This window comes from Marmota marmota, unplaced genomic scaffold (genome assembly GCF_001458135.2).
Source record: "Marmota marmota marmota unplaced genomic scaffold, marMar, whole genome shotgun sequence".
Lineage (NCBI taxonomy): Eukaryota > Metazoa > Chordata > Mammalia > Rodentia > Sciuridae > Marmota > Marmota marmota.
Window position 1 is genome coordinate 11,812,027 of NW_025999942.1, and position 20,035 is coordinate 11,832,061.

At 36.3% G+C, this 20,035-nt stretch overlaps 1 pseudogene; it reads right to left on the reverse strand.

The window, feature by feature from the left end:
• Nucleotides 1–17,610: 17,610 nt before the first annotated feature.
• On the reverse strand, nucleotides 17,611–18,604 carry LOC107153290 (annotated as a pseudogene).
• Between the last annotated feature and the right edge of the window lie 1,431 nt (nucleotides 18,605–20,035).

Here is a 20,035-nt window from a genome sequence, read left to right on the forward strand (position 1 = left end):
TCAGGCTCTGGACCACTCTGCACAGACCAAAGAGCAGGACCAGCCCTGGAGGGAGCCCGCCTGGATCATCAGGGCAGCAGCAGAGACAAGAGGGCTCTGGAAGCTTCAGACTTCAGGGCAATTATGAAGGGAGGGATGAGGACTCAGACTCTGCCCTGGACCAGGTGAGAGGCCAATGGGTGTGGCATGGGGTCATGTCATCGTCTGGAGCTCACACAGCAGGCTTTGGTTGAGGAGAGAGGTGTGAGGAGGAGCCCAGGGCAGAGACTGGGCAGTGGGCAATGAGGACAGCTGTGCCTACCCTGGGTTTAGCATAGGAACCCAAGTATGCTAGGGACCCCTGAGGCCTGGGCACCTCAGTACAGCTGGGTGTATTTTAGGGACAAGGTGGGACCCATTGAATTCTGTCTCTGTTCACTGGCTCAGGAGCTATTAAATAATAGGCTTTCAGCAGATCTGATGATTAACTGAACCGAGTATTAGCCTCCAAAGTAAATTAGTAATATAGACCAAACTAACAAAATCTGACTAGAACATTTTATAAATTAGTGTTTACCATGCATAGCCCAGAAACTAGGGCACTTTCTCCTTTATTTAGTCCAGTTTTAATTTCAGAGTAAGAAAGGAGCCAGCAGGCCTGGAAGTGCCACTCCCTGAACACACAGTCTCCTATAAGTTTATGACTTCCACGAAGCAGCCATTTTGAAGAGAGCCTCTGTTGACAATTATATTCTCTGCTATGAGATTATAATTCAGTGTTATAAAATTTTTTAATGATAATTACTGCAATAATTATTTTTCTTTTGAACCAGTGACACAAAGAAAAGGCCACTGGCTCCAATTTTAAACAAAATTAAAGCAAGCATACATTGTGTACACAAGAGAGCTGGCTGGCCGGCAACTGTCTCACACAAAAGTCAAGCCAATCTAAGGGTGTAGGGTTTTTTACAACCAAAATTTACAAAGACAACTGTCTTGGGAAATTTACAGCTAACTTGTTTCTGGCAAGTGTAATACAAGGGAAGATAGCAGGTTAAAGCTCTACATGGCTTAACATTTCAAGGTAGGGAGTGAATTGAGATTCCAACATCAGAATTTATGAGGGGCCACTAAGGTTTTAGGGAGGGTTGTTATCTGCTCAAGAAGAGCCAGGCATGGGTGAGTTCAGAGCATAGGCAGGATTTCCAAAAAAGTTTAAAAATCAGATTATGATCAGGACAAATATAAATCCTAGTATTTTATGGTAAAACAGAAATGAACTTTTTATGACTTTGTGATGAGATGGATCTCAATCTGAAGATGGAATTAGGATGGGTTTATCATTTTCCAAAATTGAAAACTTTTCTCTTTTCAGGTAATGGATAAAAAAACATTTACTTTGAGTGTCCTAATATCTTGGATTTGAAGGTGGTATAATCTGGGACAATGGAATTTGTCCTGAGGGTCTGTTTTTATTGATGATAAGCAAGTTTTTGAAATCAGAGATGAGACTTATTTTCATGCCCCAGAATTACATAAAACACCACCCTTTAGTTACATTATAACTTGGAGAATATTGTTTCTGTGGCTACATGTTGTGTCAAAGATTAATGTCTCCTTTAATCGTCCTAAAAAACAATGTTCAATGATGTAGTAAAAAAAAAAAAAAAACCCAAACAGACAAACAAAACCTCATTTGACAGGTCCTAGCACATGTAAGTGAAGCAAGAGTAGAAACACAAGTTTATGTTACAATGTTTACAAGTAATGCACACTTTTAAAAGTATTACAGACAGTCATCTCAAAAACAATGAGCAAATAGTTGAGCCTCTGCTAACTCAGTCTCAGCAACCTCAGGTGAGAGCTGTGGAGAAGGAGTAAGAGAGCTGTGTGTGTCCAGCACATAGCAGGGCCTGAAGGGGTGTCCATCTTCCCTCTTCCTCCCATACCTCAAGCATGGAGGAGACTCAAACCCAGGGAACTGCATTATCCCAATTAAGATTAATTACTAGTTTGTTAAAAACTAGTAAGGGGGTGGCCAGCAACTGGAGTGCCAATTTCTTCCAGGGTAGTGGCCAAGTAAAATAGGGCACAACAAAAATAGGAAGTTTATCTACATTGAACTCTTTTGTAGACAGTCCTATAATCCTATAATCCTGGAGAGCATCACACTGTGGGATTTTAAAGTTCACATCACTTCATTTAACTTTTTATTTTTTGGTATTGGGGATGAACCCAGAGGTGCTTAAACATTGAGTACATTCCCAGAACTTTTTATTTATTTTTTTTTATTTTGAGACAATATCTGGCTGAGTTGCTGAGGGCCTCAATAAATTGCCTAGGTTGGCTTTGAATTTGCAATCCTCTAGCCTCAGGCTCCAGAGACAATGGGTTTACAGGCAGGCACCACCATACCCAGCACTTCATTTTACTTTCATGTTTACTCTTAGGTTTTCCAATCTGTCATGTAATGACTTAGTCTTTGTGCAGTTGTTGTAGGGATAGATGAGGCAAGGCAGCAAAGATAGCAGGAAACATTTTTATTTGGCTGAAGCCAGGTTCAGAGGGCACAGCTTTTGCTCTACTCAATCAATCAATCCCCTGAACCCTGAGTTCAGGTAGTTTCAGAGTTTTATACCCAGCATGTAAGGGGAGGGTCTCAGAAGTTCACAGTGTGCAGAAGTTCACATAAAGCAGCTTTTTCTTTTACTGTTCTGGGCAAGTTAACCCTTCAAGAACAACACCTGAGAAGGGAAGAGCTGCTTCTCCCCTTTCTTTCCTCCCCTGCCAGCTGTTACCTTGGAACCCAATTGGTAACTTTCTTAGAAATGTAGTAATCTCTGTGAAGCCCAGCTCAAGGTTAAAGGCCTTGTTTACACTTTTCAACAAACTACTGTACTGGATAAATGTTTGTGAAAAACTAGTAAGGGGGTGTCCAGCATCTGGAGTGCCAATTTCTTCCAGGGTAGTGGCCAAGTAAAATAGGGCACAACAAAAATAGGAAGTTTATCTACACTGAATTCTTTTGTAGAGACTCTTTTGTTGACAATCAGCCATGGTGATGATTTCTGGAGAAACCCAGTTAAAATTTTCTATGAAGAAAGGGGATGCCACTACACAGTAGAAAGTGTTTTCTTTGGAGAGAAAAAAACAGATCTCCAAAAGATCTCCATTAGTTAAAGCCAACACAAATCAACACTCCAGCATAAAAATATCTTTTTGTATCACCCCATTTGGAGCTCTTGAGTTTGTATTTTTTTAAGTTGTAGATGGACACAATGCCTTTATTTTATTTATTTATTTTTAGGTGGTGCTGAGGATCAAAACCAGTGCATAATATGTGTGAGGGAAGCACTCTGCCACTGACCCACAATCTCAGACCTTGAGTTTGTATTTTGAGAGAAGTGAGTTTGTAATTACATATTTCTGCTTACAGTTTATTTAATTCTTCAAAATGTTTAAACACCAATCTTTATTCAGTCTGCCATGATTGGTAAACTAGGTTTGCTGATGAGCAGAAAGGAATCCTTTGTGATTTCAGCATAAACATGATGGCTAAAGAAGGGAGCAGTGAGGCTGAATGAGCATTCACTGCTCCCTCCTTTAGCCATCATGTTTATGCTGAAATCACAAAGCCTTTCTTTCACCTTGTGCATTGTCCCCTAGTTTATTGTTTTGTTCATATGTCTTCCTTTGCTGTTACCTTGTTCAAGTGGAAACAGTAAAACATTCCTCACTTCCTTGGGGCGGGGCCTACAAGAGGAACAGAAAGATGAGCTGTTGCACATGGTGTAGATACTTCCTGCAGCAAGCCTTGCATGTCCTCTTTCTCCTCTAATTTATCCCCAATGTCCAAGCCCAAGGGACAGAAGCCTTGGCCATTTCACCTGTATTTACTGACTTGGAGATAAACTCAGTTCAAATTTAGAGCAAATTCACCAACCTGCTCAGCTCTGCAGCTCTGGCCTGATGCCCAGAATTAGTCTCAGGAGGGAGATACCCAGCTATTCCAGAACAGGATGGAGAGCTTTAAGTGTTAGGTAATGGTGATTTGAATCCCTTTGAGACAGAAGTTTCAACCACACGTAGGAATCACTTATTAGTCTTCTGCTTGATGATAGCTACACTAGTAGCAGGAACAAATACCTTCTATAGTCTGCTTAGTTTTCAGAGGAAATTGTTGAAGATTGTGACTAAGTTAATTTATGCTAAGACAAATAAATTGTTCTATTTGAACAAAGGTAGATCATGGTTTTGTGATAATAATAACACAGCCAGAAATTCTACTAACATGAAAATTTTGATTTAAATAAATTATGATAAAAATAAAGTTTAAGATTCAGGTAAATAAATCTATACTACAAGATCCACTGCTGACTAGGAGACTGAGTTGTGATAAACATTTAAAATATTAGTTTATTGACAAATCACTAAAACAAAACTAATTTTAAGGACATTCTGAGAACTAAGTGGAATTATGCATGCCAAATATTTGCAGAGTATCAGCTACAGAGGTGAGCTGGAGAGACGTGAGGGTCTATTACTATCTTATTAACTCCAGAGACTGATAAAACAGAGAGGTGTGCATTCAAGATATCTTGGGTACTTGATTTGTCCCATAGTCTATTAATATATCATATGATGGCAACATTTATTTATGACATTGTACTTAATAAATAAGGAGTGCATCTTATACATATTTTTTAATATTATTTTTGCTCATCTTTTGCAAGTACCTTCTGCCTCCTCATGTGCAGAGTGGTGCCCCCTGCCCCTGCTGAAGAACTCCAGTTCACCTTAACCACCCCACCCCCCGCTTCAGCCTGTTTCCCTCGCTGCACAATTCACACAGAACAACAAAACATGGCTGAAGAAAGGTGCAAGCTATGACAACAAATCTTAGTTTGAATTTATGAACACAAATATCATACTGGTCATTTTGGAATGTCCCAAAATATTCTCACTATAAAATCTAGTAGTTCATGCCTTTTCCAAACTCCAACACCCATCCACATTCCCTTGCCATAACGTGGAAAGGAATGAATTTGGTAAGAAAATATGGTCAGAGTTCAAATCTACTGCCATTAAATGGATTGGCTTCCTTCTCTTTGGACCCACAACCTCAGCCTTCTCTCCAGTGACAGTGCGGGAAGTGGCCCTTTTCTAGCCTAAGTGCACCATCATCTTCTCCAAGGGCATGATTTCTTCTGTTGTCTTCCCTTTCCATTTTCTTTTTTTCTCAGCTAGACCAGCCTTATAAGCATGTATACAATTTTGTTAAAAGAAAAGTGTGGTTGTATGAAATTTAATCATACCTTTTAAACCAATATAAAATTAAAAAAAAACAAACCCTGATGTGTGATTGAGAATCTTTTTCTGTTGGTAGAGATGGTAGCTGCTCATTATTAAGGTGGTTGATGTGGGTATTATAGATAAAGGGTATACCAGCTCTCCCTCCAGCCCCTTGCTCATCGCTTCATGGGCCCTTTAAAAGTGGCTGTGGGAGCTTAGACAGAGTCAGTTCAGGAGCTCATCAGCATAAGCTTGGTCTTGCTGGGGTTAACTTTTTAAAATTATTATTATTAATAATATCGTCATTATTATAATTGAGACATAATGTCAATATGCTTCTGGGATCCTATAGGATAATCTGATACATTTACATAAGACATGATGAGCAAATCGGGGCAATAAACTCTTTCAACCACTCAAACATTAATCTGTCCAGAGTGTTAGGAAGCTTCATCCTCTTCTAGACATTTTTAAACATGCCATCTGTCACTGTAGCCAGCACTTACCCTACTGAGTAGAGAAAACCAGAAACTATTCATCCTCCTCCTGTGTTTGTGCCCTTCTCTCACTTCTCCTTCTCTCTACTCCCCACTGTTCTTCCCAGTCTATTTTTACCAATTTACCCTGTTTATCTACAAGATCAACTTTTTAATTTCCACAAATGTGTGATAATATATCATATCTGTCCTTCAGCCAGTTTATTTCACTTAATGACTAGCAGTACAAAACAGAGTGGGGCAAAAGACAAAATTTCATTCCTTTTGCATCTTAATAATGTTCCATTGTTAATATATATTATTTTCTTTAATGTTGAAAGTTTTTTTTTTTTTAATTAGTGTTTCTAATGGCTAATCTGAATTGTCAGCTGGATTGGATTAAGAGATGCCTAAGTTTAAAAGGATTCTGGGTGTCTCCGTGAGACTGTTCCTAGCAATAATTGGCTCTGTGGGACAGCAAACTGAATTGGAGACCCATACTAAGAGGTTGGAGCCTTGAGTGGAACAACCCCATAGGCTGGAGTCTTAGATGGAACACAAGTGGGAAGCACAGCAAAGCACAGTCGACGCAAGCTTGCTACTTCTTGGATGGACTGGTGATTGCTACTGTGATGGCATGAGGACACCAGACTCCAGGTCCTTCATGCTTACAAAGCAGTTTCTGCCTAGTGACACTTCAGGGAGTTTCCAGGCCTTTGGTTCTGGACTGGGAAATAACCACAGGGTGAATAAAGGGGCCCACTGGATCCACTGTGAGATGGACCTTGGCCAAAACTCCATTGGTCAGCTGACATTCACAAGTTCCCCCTTTTTTTTACAGGACAGCTAAAATAACAAGTTTGATCTCCCAGAATCAATATCAAGTAAGAGACTGTATCTAGCTGTCCCATAAAGGTCTTTATCACTGACTTTTCACCCATGCACAGTTACCCTGGTCAAGACGTTTGGTGTCTTTGGGGAAGAATGGGAGAAAAATTAACAGTAAAGCCTGGAATCTCAGAAGAGATTTTGGACTTGGACTTCTGGTAATGCTTGAACTGTTGAGACTATGGGGACTCTTGGAAATGGACTAAATGTATTTTGCAGCATGAGACGAGAATGAGCTTTGGAAGGCCAGAGACAGATTGTTATGATTTCAATATTAGTTGTACCCCAGAAAACTCATTTGTGACAAAATTTATGAGAATGTAGAAGAGATGTGATTGGGTTATGACAGCCCTAACATAACATGTGAATTAATCTCCTGATAAGATTTACTGATTAGTAAGTGAAGACAAGCAGGGTAAAATGGAGTCTGTTGGTCATTGCCCATATAGACTGGCCCATAACATTTCCCCCTTTTCTAGAAACAATGAAGCCCTCGATTTATTTTTGAAATTAGGTAAGGAGTTATAATGGCCATGCATATACATTAACTCAACTGATAAAATGTGTTGCTTTTAACAGCTCAGTCCTTATAACATAGTCTAAGCAAGAGAAAAAATGGGATTAACTTTTTTTTTTAACTCAAACTAGCCTCCATTTTGCAATTCAACCCAATTATCTATCTATCTCTTATTTTTTCCTCTAATTTTCGGGACTTCCTATTGCTATAAGGAAAAGGGCGTTGACCACTCTTGCTGCTTAAAGCTGAAAGGGGGTGACATGGAGTGAAGCAAGCAGTTTGGAGTCCCTTTTTGGAAATTGGTTTAGTTGAGAGGTCCATGGTAAAAGTCTGGTACAGGAGGAACAGGTCGTAAATTCACCTGGGGGTAGGTGTTTCTATGAGAGAAACAAAAAGACATGATCACTGAAATGAGATTAATTGTTGCAGCATCTGAAACATGCTAATGGATATCATGAAGATAATAGAAATCAATAAGCTCTCACTAGGAGGTGGGAGAACTGAGAGGTTGTCTCCTTAATAAGACCTAATGAAGTCTAATGAGGCCTTTATTTGGGAATGTAAACCTTTAACATTGTCAGAGTTATTAGGAGTGTAAAGACAACATTTAGCTAAGTTACTTAGGGATACATAATCATACTAGCAAACATTGATTAAGCTATGTAGGATGTTAGGAAGATCTTTAGGCCTTAAAATGACTAAAAACTTCTGACTCTAGAAGTTTCTCTTGATAGTTATCATGCACTCCTCTCTAAGAATTTCTTTTTTTTGCCTCCAGTCTTACATATTTCTGGGGGGCTAACACACATGTACATCTTAAGTTACATTAAAATAAATATATATATATTTTTAATGCCCAGAAAAGGCTGTGTTTGGTTTAACTGTTTTTGCTATGTGTTTAAGATGGTCAAATTGGCTTTGTTCTCATTTGTTGTTAAGAGTCAACTGAATCCCCTTGGGTACACTTTTGGGAAACTTGTGAGCAGTCTTTTAGCCCCACCAGTGTCATCTGCTTTAATACGGCTCTAGGTCTTGCTGACCACATGGCTTCATTGGAAGCATCAGGAATGTCTCCCCTTTATGATGACCCTCCTATTTTTCAGTATGTACACTTATTGGCTTTCTTTTTTAGAGTCCCAGTAGACTCCCTGATTCAGAGGTCTTGTGACCCAGAGTTCCAAAGCTCTTCCCCCTGTTCCCTGGGTTTAAGCTTACTCAGAGGGTAAGAGCCACATATTGGTTTTCTTGGACCCTTTATTTTTATTTTTAAGCTTTGGTCTTAAACATCTTGCAAAGCAGTATTACTAGTCTTAAACTAAGAGTATTGGGCTTTAAGTTTAATGTATAACTTCATAGTTATTTTCGCCCCCTTTATTTACTATTTATTTATACTTGATGGCTTAATATCTCAAATTAATTGTGTGTGCTTTTTTTTTTGAGAGAGAGAGAGAGAGAGAGAAAGAATTTTTAATATTTTTTTTTTTTAGTTTTCTGCGGACACAACATTTTTGTTTGTATGTGGTGCTGAGGATAGAACCTGGGCTGCACGCATGCCAGGCGAGCGTGCTACCGCTTGAGCCACATCCCCAGCCCCTAATTGTGTGTTCTTGAAGCAGTATCTCTGCAAAACATTAACAGGCAACAGTTGTATGGAAAATACAATGTGAAATTAACAAGAGTAAAAACATATATAGTTTGTGTAGTAGCTATCTTGAATTTGGCTGAGTTATACATTATACCTCCTGTTTGAGATCATAGTAATATTTATAACAAAAATATGGCCTACTTTGGAGTCATTCTAACATGTAGTAAGGTGAAAGGTAGAGTCTTATCTAAGGTAAGGCATGACATCCTACAAATCCTAGATTAAGTGTCATAGATCTGAAGCTGACTTTTGTGTCTTTTTTTGATATCATTTAATAAAGTTTACATATATTTTTCTTGAGTGTATATGGATGTTAGCTAACAAAACACAACATTAAATCTAAAACATGAACCAAATAAAGGCTGAGAGCCCCCAACTCTTCTCTCTTGTGTGGAAAAGGTGGCAAAATGTTTTTATAATATTAACCTTTAAATAGATCAAGCTCTCATTATCTTTTATAAATACATTTACATTTTTATCATCAGTGTAACATAAGGTTTAGGTTTGGTTAGAAAACATCAAGTAATATAAGTAAATCCCCAATAAAATTTGCCATCTTTATAAGTCTAAAATTACCATTGCAGACAACTCTAGTTTGGAGAACACCAGCTTGATTAAAATGCTCCTTTAAACTTTTTACTTTTAAATATTTGTATACCTGAAAGATATGAACATATTTAATATATAAATAAGAGTAATAATACCATAATTACATTGAATTTTTTTTGGTGTATATGTGTGTGTGTGTGTGTGTGTGTGTGTGTGTTGCTAGAGATTAAATCCAGGTCCTTGTGCATGAAAGGTAAGCATTCTATCAACTGAGCTGCATCCCCAGCCCCCTATATTGATATCTTTATATTAAACAGGTTTAGATTTTAAAGAAAAATGTAGACTCTGTAATGTAGTACAATACTCAGAAATAACAGTTGCTGTTTAACCAGAATTGTACAAACCTGAATTTCTTTAAGACTAGTTCTAGAGCATAAAACTTACCAAACAAAATGTTAGAAGTGAATTAATGTTTTAAGATATCCTTGTCATTTTAACATAGAGATAAAAATTTTGGTTTATATCATTATATTAATATTTACATTAGGGAAAAACCTTAAATAGCTTTAACTGCTTGTGTTTCTTATTTGTAACCAATTTAGTTACATTCAAATCTTTTAAAATAGACCCTTTATTTATATAGACCTTTATATTACTGAATTAGACACATTTGTTGTTTACACTCTGAGATAACACTTATGAATTTTCAAATTTAGAGAATTTTTTTATTTTAATAAAATAAACTATTTTATGCTATTTATAGTAATTTAATTGAAATGTACTTGAAACCTTTGGTTTCTTTGTACATAGAATTATGCCTGTTGGTACTTTTAACTCTTAGTAACACTGCTTTTAGTAAGGACACAAAGTAATCTTAAACCCTTTTTTAAATAAAAGCGCCGGGCTGGGGATGTGGCTCAAGCGGTAGCGTGCTCGCCTGGCATGCGTGCGGCCTGGGTTCGATCCTCAGCACCACATACAAACAAAGATGTTGTGTCTGCCGAAAAACTAAAAAATAAATATTAAGAAAAATTCTCTCTCTCTCTCTCTCTCTTAAAAAAATAAAAGGACCAATTATGTTTAAATATATTACCCTATGGATTTAAGAAGTTAAGAGTACTTTGTTATATTTAATAACATTTTAACTCTGTAGATTTATTATATTTATGATCAGTCCCATATATGTCAAATATAATTTACTTATTTTTAAAAACTAAGGTATCAGATGAGTGCATTTAACAGCATTAGTCATTTTTTCCTGTTGAAGAGAAAAATCCTAGAAACAATGGATATTAAACATTTCATAGACATTAATATTTTATTAACAACTGTTTAACCACCTAGTAAATCTTGTGAGTTAGTAAGCTTTAAGAACATCTTTATTTTATTTGTTTACCCAATTTAAATTGAATTTTTAAATCATGTGAACCAAAGGTATTTGTATCTATTTTTTAAATTTTAATTTATGAGCTCATATGCCAATTTTGGTACCAAACATATGTAGACATGACAGTACACGTTGACTGACAATACATGGTGTACATACACAAAACAAACACAAAATTATGTTCTTTTTTAAAAAAAAAAACTATTCGATTGAGAGCTAAACCTTGTAAATTGGCCTTTGAATAAATCAGAGTGTAAAAAAAAACTTTATAATTGGATAAAATAGGTCTTAATTGTCTCTTTGGGACAACCCCTCAGGTTGGGGTCCTGATCTACATTGGTTTTTCTGGTCTCTTGGATAGTGTCCACTAAAATCTTAGCCTGGCATTTTGAAAAATCTTTATCAGTTGGACTGTCACAATTAAAAATTTTTAGGGTTACCTCTAATAGGTGGAAGTTACACATGCAAAACTGTAAATTTTTTGACTATCTGGGTTTGAGAGACAAAAGACAAATTTTGTAGACAAAATTACACTTTTACATATTTTAGAAATGATAATCCTATACAATTCTCTAATTCTAATCTGCCCTTTATAGGAACTGACATTATCTACTCTGCTGGCTACCTGGCCAACTTCCTAAATGAAGTCCTAAGGATCAATAAGATTCAGGAAACATATACAATTGTTCAGTTGGACAATAGATATTTTAGATCAGGAACAACTTCTTTGTATAATCTGGTCAGCTTCCAGAGGAAGTTGTTGGTGTTTCTGAGTATGCTAATTTATGCTATGACAAGATACTTTCTTCAATTTGAAGGAGGTAGAAAATTGATTCATGAAAATATAATGCAGTCATCAGTTCTACTAAAGTGGAAAGTAGACTCAGAGGTCTTTTTATAAAGTGAGGACTTAGAGAGAGGCATCCAGACTTCCAGATCCCCCATGACTGGGACACTGAATTGGCATAATTATAAGTCATTAGTTTGTTGCCAGATTGGCAAAACAAGACTCATTGAAGGGTCATTCTGGGAACTAACTGGAGGTGTGCATGACCAAGGTCTGCAAAATATCTGTTGAAGGAGTAGAAATGAATAGACAATGCAATCTCTTATTGTCTTACTAAACTACAGATGGGCAAACCAGAGAAGTGATGTTACATGTCAAGTTGTTTTGGATATTTAGCTGTGAACTGGAGACTCTTATCATAGGAGATAAGAATCAGGACACTGTACCCATACATATTAATGACCCATTAGATAAAAATATGATGAAGCACAAAACTTAACCAATGAGGTTCATTGCTTTAAATTTCAGAGGTAAATCAATTATAAATCCACAGAGATTTGTTTTTTTAATTACCATTGTTCATCTTTGTGAATACCCCCTATCTCCTGTTTATGCAGAGTTGTACTCATTGTGTTGAAACCAGCTAATCTCCACTTCCAGTCTATTACCAGAACTATAAAATCTACATGGAATAATAAAATTGCCAGAAGAAGAGGGCAAGTCATGATGATGGATCTAAATTCAAATTTAGGAACAAAAATCTCATATTTGTGTTTTTGGCCTGTCACAGGCCAAAATCTAGCCTTGTCCAAACTCCAGCCCCTTTTCAATAGCTGGAAAGTGCTGGAAGTGAACCTGCTCTTGTGGAAAGCCACACTTCTGCTTTGGCAAGGTGCCCATCTCTCATCTCTTCATCTCTTTCCATTTTCTCTCAGCTAGATCATTCTCAGAGGCATGTAAACATATATTTTTTTGATAGAAAAAGTATGGATATATGTAATTGAATATTATTGTTTGAGCCAATGTAAAAATGAAGACTCTGGAATTAAGTTGAGCTTCCTTTGCTGTGGAGATGGAAGTTTTCATCATAAGGTGGCGGTATAGTAGTTGATACCCATTTTCTTGGAGGACTTGGTACAGGTTATTCCAAGGGTTTCTGGCTTTCAAGATCTGGACTAGGAAATCAGTTGAAATCCTAACTGACTCACCTCAGAAACGTGACCTGCTGCTTTTTTTTTTTTGCAGCTTTAAAATATCTATTCATATTCTGTATATTAGGAATTTTAATCAAAATGTGCCTTGGAGAGGATGTTTTTTATATTGCCTATTTGGGTTCTAAATGTCTCTTGTGTTTGAATTTCTACCTCATTCTTAAGATTTATAAATTTTAAAATCTTATTTCATTAAGAAATTTATGCAATCATTTTGTTTGTATTTCGGAGTATCCTTCTTTATTTCTCAAATTTCATCTCTAATATTATCTTAATGTTGAACATTTTGTCCCTGGTCTCTTAACATATTTCCTTCATTTTCAACTTTATTTTCAAGTTTATTTGCTTTGTCTTAAAGGCCTGAGAATCTGTCTTCGGTGTGGTTTAATCTACTAGTGATGCTTTCAACAGAATTTGGTAATCCCAGCAACAGCCAGGATCCCTGCATCCTGAACTCCTACACACCACAGAATCAGGCAACAGACATCATCTGCAACTTCTGAGCAGCTACCTTTAGTGACAATTTAGAAGCAGCTGGTGGGAAGTTCATGGCAACCAGGGAAGCGGCCCATGTGTCCCAGCACCTCCTGGGATACCCAAAGCCAAAGAATGATGGACATCTCCTAAAGGTCCCAAATACTGAAAAAAGCCCAATCAAAACTCAAGAATTTTCTTCATCTGGGCATAGTTTATTATAAATAGCTCTAACAGTGATGGTGAATAGCTCAACTTTGATTATGTATATATCACTTTTCATTTTCATTTGGTGATTGTTAACTTGATAGCTAATATTGTGTCCTCAATCCTTTTGATTGTGTTTCTTCTATTTTTAATTTTGAGTTAGGGTTTGAATCAGTGGTTAGCAGGGTGCTAACCACTGAGCAACATCCTCACATCCCCAGCCCTGCTTAATTTTGTTTTGAGACTAGGACTTCTACATTGCTTAGGGCTTCCCTAAGTTGTTGACGCTGGCTTTGAACTTGCGATCCTCCTGCCTCAGCCTCCCAAGCTGCTGGGATTACAGATGTGCCCAGATCTCTTATAATATTTTATATCTTTAATTGGAGTCATCCTCTCTCTGTGTGTTTTCCTACATCAGGTTCCTCTTTCCTTTCTTTTCCTCTTACATCACCTGCACTGTCTCAAATCCCCTTAATCATCTTTTTCTTCTTTTTACCTTGGTATGTACTATTCTTAAATACCTTTTGTTTCTTTTTCTTTCCTTCTTTTGACCTGTTTTTTTCTCTTCCCATTTTTAGTTCCTATATTAAATTATATCAATTTTACTAAATTTAATAACTAACTTTTTAACATATTCCATCACTATATCAAAAGTTCACATACTTGAATTGGAGAAACTGTGAAGAACAGTATCAACTTTTTCATTTTTCACGATTTTGAATAGTAGCTGGCTATGCTTTGAAGAAATGGTACTAAATAGGGTTTGTGGCTTTTGTCAAAGAGGTGCTGATACAGGGAACAGCAGAAGAGTTAAAACATGAATATTCAGATATTCACCAAGCACAGGACTTTGAAGAGAAAGAAGCTCATAAAATGGTCACTTACATAAAATAAACAGTGATAATCACCTCAAAAAAATGGGTAGATGCACAAACAATTTTAAAAAGCAAGGGAATAACCACCCCATTATAGCCCATAACACTATGACTTCAACAACTGACTACAGTGATACCACAGTGGATAAATTGTTAGGGAAAGAATTTAGAAAATTTATAGTTATAATGTGCAATGAGCTTGAAGAAGAAGTAACAAATGAAATTAGGGAGAAATTTCAGGAAATAAAGACCATTTCAATAAGGTGATAGAGATTCTGAAAAAGAGCCAAACATAAATCATAAAAATAAGATAAAATGAAGACAATTAAAACTTTAATGAAAAGCATCACCAGTAGATTATACTAATTAAAGGTTGCTTTTCAGTATTTAAAGGCAAAGTTTAAAATCTGAAAGTAAAGTCAAATAGAAAGAAAAGACATTAAGAGATCATGAACAAAACCTGGGATAACATCAAGAGACCAAATTTAAGAATAACTGGAATCAATGAAGTCTCTGAAATAAACTAAAGGAATAAACAATCTTTTCTATGAAATTACATTAGAAAAACTTCCAAATTTTAGGAATGAGATGGAGATCCAAATACAAGAAGCACACAGGACTCCAAATAGGCAAGATTAATTAAGAAAATCCTCTCCAAGTCACATCATGGTAACATACCTAAGATACAAAGTTTTAAAAGGTGAAAGAGAAAAAACAGGAGGTTGTTCACATATCAAATGATCTCTCAACTCAGACTTAAAAAACCAGGAGGGGTTGGAACAATATATAACAAGCCCTAAAAAAATAGGTACCAACAAAGATTACAACATTCAGTCAAATTATCCTTCAGAATATAAGAAAAAATAAAAATATTCCATGATAAGAAGAAACTGAAAGAGTTCATAATCAGTAAGCTTGTACTACAAAATATATTTAAAAATATATATCATGTAGAAGATATAAAAAATGGAAAATGAAAACCAGCATGGGGATAAATTGTAACAGAAGAATTGTCAGTTAAAGGAGAATAAAGTTTGAATTATGCATTTAAAAAAACTCTATAATAACATTAAATGTAAATGGTCTAAGCTGTTCAATCAAAAGACATACACTTGCTGATTGAATTAAAAGAAAACAAGACCAAACCATATGCTTTTTGTGAGAGACTCACAATTACAAATACATCAACAAATGAACTTGAAAATAGAGAAAATCTATAACATGCAAATGGTAACTTAAAGAAAGCAGAAGTTGGTACTCTTATCTCAAACAAAGTAGAAATCAGGTCAAACTAATCAGAAGACAAAAAGAAGTCACTTTTTACTGGTTACAAGAATCATCCAAAATGTATTGTTATTATGTATATTTATGACCCAAACATTGTTTTATCTACTTATATAAAACAAATGCTTTTCAGTATAAAGAAACAAGTAGCTTTCAAAAGTAATATTTGGTGATTTGAACACATCCCACTACACAGGTTATCCAGACATGATCTAAGCATAGATTCTTTAGAACCCGCCCCCCCCCAAAAAAAAAAGAAAAGAAGAGAAACAACAAAAACAACAACAACAAAACTATTAATCAAATGAACCTAACAGACACCTATAGAATATTTCATCCACTGACAACTGAATTCACTTACTTCTTATAAGTGCATAAAACATTCTCTAAAACAGATCATATTTTAGGGCAAAAAGTGAATCTTAGCAAACACAATAAAAACTAGATATTTACTTGCATTCTAGCAGATCAAAACAGAATACCATTTAAACATCAGAGAAAAAAACAACCATTCTAACATCTGAAGTATGAATAATACATTTCATCTTAAAGAATTGGTCACAGAAGAAATCAGGGTAGAAATAAAAAAATAGGAACAAAAATAGAGATACAACATATAAAAATATCTGGGACAGTATAAAGGTGGTTCTAAGAGGAAAGATAACAGGACTGAGTTCCTACATTTGAAAAAAATAGAAAGTCATCAAATAAATAATCCAACATTAAACCTCAGATTTGTAGAAAACAAAGAAAGTAGCATCAAAATCAGTAGAAGACAAGAAATAACTAAAATTCTAGCCAAAATCAATTAAATTGAGACTAACACAAACAATACAAAGAATCAATGAGACACAGAGTTGTTTCTTTAAAAAGGTAAAGAGACTGATAAATGTTTAGTCAAACAAACCCAAAGAAAGAACTAGATTAACAACATTAGAGATACAAAAGAAAACAAATATCACCACAGAAACTACTAAAGACCAGACTATCATCAGACACTATTTTGAATTTTATATTCCAATAAGCTACAAAATCTCAAACAAACTTGCAAATTCTTAGAGATATTTGACCTACCCAAGTCACTCCATGAGGATATAGAAAACTTAATCAGAGCAATATAAAGAAATGAAATAGAAGCAACCATTAAAAGATTTCTAATAAAAATCCAGAACAGATGAATTCTTAGCCAAATTCTACCAGGCCTTTAAATTCTCCTCAAATTATTCTATGAAAGAGAAAGCAAGGGAAGACTGCAAAATTAAGTCTATGAAGTCAGTGTCACCCTGATACCAAACAAAGTCACAGCAAGGAAAGAAAAATTCAGGCCAATATACTTGATAAATACAGATGTAAAACTTTCTAATGAAATATTGACAAACTGCATTAAAAAACATTATAACAAGACAGCATTACCATGAAAGTGTTTCATGTCCCTGGGCTTTTATAAACACAGGCCCCATGTTTCTCTAGGACACTTGACAAGTATAGGGTGGACATTGTTATGTGCTATAAGCTCAAAATTCATACAAGACCTTGACAAATTAGAATGAAAAAAAAAAAAAAAACTAGAGAAGAACATCCATAATATCATCTCAAATATTTCAAAATGATAACAAGCTAATATCAGTATAAATATTGTTATATATATTATAGTAATATAGGTGTAACATATAAAATATAAATAATGTATAATTAATATCCACATTACTAACATAACATAAATAATTATAATATTTCCTAACATAAATATCCTTAATGATTGTGGATCTATATAATAACCAACATATTATTTAAATTAATTTTACTTTTAAATGAGTCACTATAAAATTTAATTTGTGGCCTGGGGATGTGGCTCAAGTGGTAGTACGCTTGCCTGGTATGCATGTGGCCCGGGTTCGATCTTCAGCACCACATACAAAACAAAGATGTTGTGTCTGCTGAAAACGAAAAAAATAAATATTAAAAAAATTCTCTCTTTCTCTCTCTCTCTCTCTCTAAAAACAATTTAATTTGCACAGGTGGCTTGCATTATCCTTCTATTAGTCAGCACTGCTCTGAAGTTTGCACGAAAAGAAGTGATGCAGAGAAGCAGGAACAGCCATGCTCACTTCTTCCTGGGGGAGAACATCCCACACACTCTTCCCATGGCCCCCAAGGACCTCCTTGTTCCTCAGGCTGTAGATGATGGGATTGAGCATGGGGGTGAGGATAGTGTAGAAGACAGCCAGGTTCTTATCCTCTGCTGGGGAGCAGAGACTCCTGGGACGGAGATAAATACAGACAAAAGGAGCATAGTAAAACATCACCACAGTTAAATGTGTGGAGCATGTGGTGAAGGCCTTTTTTCTTCCCTCTTTTGAGTGCATGTGGAAGACAGCAAAAAGAACACGTCCATAAGAAGCAGTGATCCCAAGGAAAGGGACAAGGAGAAACACAACTGTTCTCACAAACACCATGTACTCATAGACCCAGGTGTCCACACAGGCTAGGGGCAACATGGCTGGAATGTCACAGTAGAAGTGATTGATGACCCTGGACCTGCAGTAAGGAAGATGAAGGGCATAGACAGTGTGTGCCAGGGAGTTGATGGAGCCCAGTATCCAAGTTCCTATGATCATCTTCACACCAGTCCTTTTACTCATGTGGATGGCGTAGTGGAGGGGGTGGCAGATGGCCACAAAGCAGTCATAGGCCATGGAGGCCAGGATTAAACCTTCTGAGCCAGCCATGGTCAGGAAGAAGAAGTTTTGCACACCATAGCCCAGGAAGGAGATGCTTTTCTGGCCAGAGAGGAAGTTGTACACCATTTTGGGGACCGTGGAGAAAATGTACATCAGGTCCATGTGGGAGAGATGGCTGAAGAGAAAGTACATGGGGGTGTGGAGCCGTGGGTCCAAGAAGATGAGGGAAGTCATCCCTGACTTCAACAGGCAAGAACAAACACAGAGATGATCAGGAGCAAGAGAAGAAGGCCTTTGAAGGAAACAACCCCAACAAAATAAAGTCATTTGAAGTTTGGTTCAATGTTTCCATTAAAACCTTCTGCCTTAATTTCCTTGAAAAAAACACCAAAACTAAACAATAAATATGAAATGTAACAGAAAAAGATACGATTGAAATTGTTAGTCTTTGTTCATGAATTCTTTTTCCTTCAAATCTGTAGCCTTTGTGAAACTGATTTTAAAATCTGAATATTCCTGCTGCAATTCTCTCTGTATCTCAGCACATCCTGGACACATACGTGGTCTTGGAATACAAAGTCTTTACCAGGCACAGAAAAGGGTAGCTGGAGCCTTCCTGCCTGCTGACTCCCAGCAGGAGCATTCCTAGGACTATGCACCAGGCTCAGCCCCAGAGGAAGCCAGGATCCTTCTTTCCCAGCTCCCCAACTCAGCACTCAGGTTCACCACAGACATGGCCTGTGGGGCGCAGAAGTGCCCTGTGTGCTTGAGTCTGCATCCTAAGTGACCTCGCCTCCTCCACACCTTTAGTTTCTGCTCTTCCCTCCCCACTGGCACTGCTGCAGCTGAGTAAGCCAGGGTCTTCTCCCAGAGCTGTGCTGTTCACCTCCTAAAAGGAAGCTGCTCTGCTGGCCCTAAAAGGGGGTCACCATCCAAAGCATTGTTCTAATCCTGTGATGGCATTGTGTGTCCCATAAGATCCACCCAACACTTCTCTTTGTTATCATGCCTAATTCTATATTTCAGGCAGGAGAAAGAACAAGGACCTTTGAGAGGATGTTTATTTCCTTGTCCTGACCTGTAGTTCAGTTTCCAGAAAGTACAGGCAGAGCATGAATCTGCTGCTATGCAGCTCAACTAGGAAAGTATCTAAACTGTGGTACATTCATGATTTGGAAAAAAAAGTCTCTCTCTCTCTGTCTCTCTCTCTCTCTCTCTCTCTCTCTCTATATATATATATATATATATATATATATATATATAGATAGATATATATTTTTTAATTATTCTCTTTAGTATTAATTACGTAAATAAAATAACAAAAATGGGATTTTCATAACCAAAAACAGAGAAAAAGTAAAGAAATAAAAAAGAGGAAAAAAACAAGTAAAATTCTTCATCTAGATAAATTTTTATTACTATTTATGCCCATTTTTATTGGTATTTATACATTTTATGTAAGTATTTTATACTTATTAATTCATTTATTTGGGCATAACCCTAAGAGGTAAGTGTTAAACTATCACTATTTTATAGATGAAACAACAAAGGCACAGAAAGATTAATTTATGCAAGGTCATATTACTAATAATCAGCAGACCCAGGATGCTAACCAAGTAGTCTTAGGGTCAGCTAGTCTAAATTCCACTAAACTGTATTTCGCCTAATGTTAAGGAAATGTTATTCATAGACAACCCAAATTTTTTATTTGTTTTAATTAGTGATACATGACAGTAGAATAAAAACTGGAAGAACAGGGAAGCAGCAGCAAATGCAAGCTCTA